The sequence below is a fragment of the Oreochromis niloticus genome, linkage group LG15, assembly GCF_001858045.2.
Source record: "Oreochromis niloticus isolate F11D_XX linkage group LG15, O_niloticus_UMD_NMBU, whole genome shotgun sequence".
NCBI classification, from domain to species: domain Eukaryota; kingdom Metazoa; phylum Chordata; class Actinopteri; order Cichliformes; family Cichlidae; genus Oreochromis; species Oreochromis niloticus.
Genome location: NC_031980.2, coordinates 29,292,112 through 29,297,671, shown reverse-complemented (window position 1 = coordinate 29,297,671; position 5,560 = coordinate 29,292,112). Strand labels below are relative to the sequence as shown.

Here is a 5,560-nt window from a genome sequence, read left to right as displayed (position 1 = left end):
ATCTGTCTTCTCTGTCCAAAATGTGAACATTGGCGTCCTTGAAAGAGTGACCTTTACCCTTTAGATGCAGATGTACAACTGAGTCATGTCCTCTCGAGGTGGCTCTTCTATGTTGTGTTCTGTGTTAATGGATTGGGTGTTTGGCTTTCTTCGGTGTAGAGGTCTAAGTACTCCTTGCTGCATATACTGCATGGTGTAGTTTGTGTTTGGGAGTTTTGTCCTTGGGACGAACCAGTTTTTTTCTGAGTGTATGGCTGGGTCTGAAGTACACTGGGATGCCGTGCTTGGAGAAACAAACTAAACAACGTTGTATATGCTGTGCAGTGCAGCAGGGAGTGCTCAGACCTCTACATTGGAGAAACAAAAGAGTCATGGGCCATACACTAGCTGCAAAGAAAACATTCCAAAAGTGGATAATAATTTCATATATAATATTTATTCCCAAAACTTTAATTATGCAAAGGGGTTTGAGTGGAAATGCATTTTTCTGAAGTCACATTTGTGTTTGCAAAAGCTTCATATGTAAAATTGTTTTTTAGAGACACGTTTACCTCTTGAGAGCTGTGTTTATAAGAAAGAGATCTTGTCAGAGTTGTAGTCTCCTCCCATCCTCCAATATATATTTTTTTATTATGCTAATGTTCACATCTTATTGTTCACACAGGAGTTAGTAGATGTGGCTTTGTCTCCTGCTGACCTTCCGGCTATAGTCAATAAGCCATTTTGTGACACTTTATCAATGTAGGAGATTTATATTCTCATAATAGAGAACTTTGGCAGCAATATTACTCTCTGATTAGTGGCTAAAAATGGACTGCCAACCTGTGGAGTGGTCATTCATTCCTCTAACCGATTGTAGCTGACCCTATTTGGGAAGGCACCCAAAGAGATTAAGTTTTATTAGTAAAGTAATATTAATTAACAACTTACAGGAAATTAATCTAGAGACAGCTTAGATGACAGCTTTGATGACCTACTGTAATATTGCAGCAGGCTTGATGCTCAATGTTTTACAAGTGAGGAATTTTCAGATCCCCAAATAAATATTATCCCTAAAATGTCACTTTTGAACCATGGGTGACTATGAGGTCAGCGGTACTGGTGGACATCTTCCCTTAGAGCAGTACACATTATTACTTTTCTTTTTCTGGTATGATATTGTGAACATGGGAACTCGTAGGATGAAGAAAAAAAAGAAGAAATATCTAACTGTAGCTGTTTGTTACAGGCTATATCCTTTGTATGAACATCAATACAGAGCAATTTTTTTTCTCAGACTGTTTAGTTCAAAGTACATTAACTCCCTGAGGTGGATAGTTAACAATCCTTCAATGTTTCTTTCATCATCATTTTAAAAATCTTCAATTAATCACATTTAAAGCCAATAAACCCACCTACATATCCCCTTTAAGGAAAATTATGTAGCAATTTCCACCAGAAATAACATGGTTTCTAATAATAACTGAATATGGACAAATTATTTTAACATAGTTGTTGTATTTCAGCTATTTTGTCCAGCCATCCTAATTATTAATTTTGGTGTGGAAGACGCATTCCATTATTCTGCAGAGTTCGTAAAAACTGATTGATGCAAGCTGACTTAGTGAGAGGGGTTATATGTGAAACATGTCCCACTAATCACATCAATAGTGGGACTGCTTTGATAGTTTTTCTACTATCAAAGCAGGAGAAGCTACAGCACAGTGGAAACAATAGTGAGCAATGTGGATGTAATGAGCCAGCCCTGGAAGAAGAGAGCAGTAAAACTGAACTAGATGATGCCCAACCACCTGCATTGACAAATGACATCTTCTGCGCTGAAGATAAAGATTTCTAACCCACCAAGAGCTCAACTCCACTGGTTCACTAAATGAGTCCCATAAGAGGAGATACTTCCAAATGTGAACACTGTTCTAAGCACCAATGTTGTTGAAACCAATGATCTTAAATATGCCACTGCCACAGTAATCTTAGAAACACTTAGGTATAAGATCAAAGATGCATACAGGGGAAGCTCCCCCAGGAAGAAGAAGGCTGGAAGCCACAATCAGGGAAGCCTGAAAGCATGTTAGATAGGTAACTGAAGTACAGAAGGACATCATGGGAACCAGGTCCTGGATTAAACAGAGGTACAACAAGATGTCCATAACTGAGGCTTTACAAAGTGCCAAAGAAGGGCTCACAGCTATGGCCACTAGACTGAAGACATATGTCAGAGAAGCAGAGGCTAAGAGAAAAAAGATCCTGCTCTCCAAAGATCCAGCAGACAACAGCAACCTCCCAGAGCAACAGCTAGCCAATATCACAAAGACACACATCCCACAATGAGCCTCTGGAATTAAAAATTGGACAGCACCATGACCTGACATGATTCACACAGGGAGAAAATAAGGGGACTGCTAAAAACAGACAATCATTCCATGAAACTATAAAACAATTACATGCCTCTGCGCAACATGGAAGCTCATGTTAGGCATCATAGCAACCGAGCTCAATAGGCACATGAGCACAGCTCATAAAGGATACCTGTCTGATACACAGACATAAAGTACTTCATGACCTTGAACACAGCTTACAATTACTTGTTTTCCATCTTTGCACACACCAAGTGCTCTACAAGAGGGTTAAAATTACAAACCAATAGTACAAAGAGGGTAAATGAAAGGAAATACACCCAGAAATTTGTGTCTATTCATCACATAGCGGTCTCAGCGGGAGAAATGTTTTGTCACTCATCAAAGTTACTTCCTTAGTCGTAGCTGACTGCAGATTTCAACACAGTACATTTGAATAATGAACAGAACTAGCACAATTGATTAACAATAAACCATGAGTTCAGTTTCATAATTGTTAGTATGCAAATTGTCATTGCCACTGATCAGTAACTATGAAAATTTGCCATTGATCAATGGCCATAGCAGTTCAAAGAGAGTGTCACTGGCTGTGTTTCTTAGACCCAGGGTTTATTACAGCTTATTCTGTGTTTTTGAGCTTTCATGCTAGGTTGTGATTATTAGTTCTTGTGTTGTCATGTCTGTGTCTCCATGTTTCCTGTTTTATTTTGAAAGAGTCTTTTGTTTTTTGTTCATTGTATCTAGTTCCACTGGTCCGCTGTCTGGTCCAGGCGAAGGAGACACTCTGAGCCTGGGAGATGCCAAAGTACTCTACGGTGCTGCGGCAGCCAGAGGTCTCTGCACCTGCTGGTTCTGCTTCATCTCCGCCGCAGGTCCTCGCACCTGCTGGCCCTGCTACGCTGTCGCCCACAGTTCCATCAGTCACAACTCCCCTTCCTTCACTTACAGCCCCTTCAGTGATGGATCCCTCGCCGTCACTTGCAGCCCTTTCAGTCACAGATCCCTCACCGTTGCCAGCAGCTCCGCCATTCATCAATCCCTCACCATTGCCTGCAGCCCCACCATTCACAGATCTCTCATCGTCACCTGCAGCTCCACCATTCACGGTGGCCACCGTAGCCTGCAACTCAATCACTTGCGGCCCCCATGTCCAGCCATCATGTTCAGGGCATCCGGCGCCTGCCAAGCCACGTTCAGCATGTCTAGAACCTGCCATGCGACTGGATGATTTCTTGTCACGTTTACACCGGCACCATCGCCGCATTGGAGAACTACTGAATTATGGATTTTCGTGCTGCTGACCTCCAGGTCGGTCTCCAAAACTACTTTGTCACAGTCGGCGCCACGGGCCTCCTGGTTGGCCCCCAGAGTGGCATAAGCATGGACTGTTGTCAGCTCTGTCACAGAGTAGGGGAATGGCTGCACTCAGAGCATTATAAGATGATGAAAGATTTAAACTAAGGATTGCTTTACAGATGGAACTGGACCTAAGAGCAGACACATGCAGGCAGAGTGAGGTAAAGAAAAGGAAAGCCATTTACAAATTAAATAGGAAATGCAAAAACAGAAAAGGGAACTGAAGATCTTCTACCATCAGAAACTTAAAGTGGGACCACAAGAACACAGGAGCAGTAAAACTAGGAGGCACAAAAGGAAGGTGATGCTCTGACAAAGGCCATGGGGAGACTGATATGATATCACTACACATGAATAAACTTAACACAGGAGACTTGACACAAGATGATGGCATACTGAGTGTTCTGCCTTAAGTTTAGTGCCCCCTAACAGGCTTTGTAAATTGTTGTTAATATGACATGCACTTTGACCCAGAACAGGAAGTCGGCCATGTTAATTGGGGTAAGCAGGTTCACATGTGCTGAAGGATTCCTGAAGTTATCCGCTGCAATCCTATTTCTTGTTTATGTCTTCGAAAGCATCGTCTGTGAGTACTTGTTGACTTAAGAATATACAGCCATATTTTCTTAATATTTTGGTAGGTTTGTGTTCTAAAGCCTAAGTTTGTGTATTAGTATATTGCTAATGTAACCACATATAATGTATGCATAAGATGACCTATTGCATGAATATGTCACTGGTTACTGAGGCAGTTAAAAAACTCCTTGGTAGCAGGGCCCTTGGGATGGATAAGGTTAGTCCTGAGTTCCTGAAGGCTCTGGATGTTGTAACGCTGTCTTGGTTTACACACCTCTGTTGCATGGTACCTCTGGATGGCAGACCAGGGTGGTGGTTCCCATCTTTAAGAAGGGGGACCGAAGAATGTGCTCCAACTGTAGAGGGATCACACTCCTCAGTCTCCCTGGGAAAGTCTATGCCAGGGTGCTGGAAGGGAGAGTCCATCTGTGAGTCAAACCTCAGCTACAGCAGGAACAATGTGGTTTTTGTCCTGGTTGTGGAACACTGGACCAGCTCTTTATCCTCTCAAGGATGCATGAGAGTTTACCCAACTAGTCTACATGTGTTTTGTGGACTTGGAGAAGGTATTCAACCGTGTACCTCAGAATGACAGAATTTTTAGGCGTAGTCAAGTTGTGGAAGGCTTTCACTTGGATAGTCTCAGAATCTCATTTCTGCTTTTCACAGATAGTGTGGTTCTGTTGGCTTCATCGGGTGATGGGCTCCAGCTCACACTGGAACAGTTTGCAGATGAATGTGAAGCGGTGGGAATGGGAATCAGCACCTCCAAGTCTGAGGCCATGGTCCTCAGCCAGAAAAGTGTCTAAAAGACATGTTGATGGTTTGGAGGAAGTAATTACTGAAGTTAACTCGGAAAGATCTACTGGAGAAAAAGACTAAATAAGTATCAGGGGTACTGAAAGAAGCTATATGCTATATGTTATGTCTGTGAGGTAATTATGGGTAATTTTTTTCTCTAATGGTTAAAATTTTATTTGTGAAGAAGTTCATGAAGTCATTACTAGGTAACATTAAACGACGGTTGGTTCAGCAGTGCTCTGACTTTTTGTCAGGCTGGCTACAGTGCTGAAGACAAACCTAGGGTTATTCTTATTTTCTTCAATCAGTGATGTAAGATGTTTTAGATTCACAGAGGGCTTTCCTTTTACAAAGCAGCAAACTATTTTTTAAGGCTCTCTCTTTCACAGGAGCTACTGTATCCAGAGTCATACGTAGTGAAGAGGTGAAATCATTAACAAGATAATCGACCTCTGTTGGAGTAGTGTTCAGGT

The 5,560-nt window shown here is 41.9% G+C and overlaps 1 long non-coding RNA gene across 1 annotated transcript; it reads left to right on the top strand.

Moving 5' to 3' along the window:
- Nucleotides 1-4,206: 4,206 nt before the first annotated feature.
- LOC109194745 (uncharacterized) lies at nt 4,207-4,996 on the top strand. Its single transcript, XR_002056506.1, has 3 exons — nt 4,207-4,296; nt 4,590-4,852; nt 4,956-4,996. It is a non-coding gene; the product is annotated as an uncharacterized LOC109194745 (long non-coding RNA).
- Nucleotides 4,997-5,560: the final 564 nt, after the last annotated feature.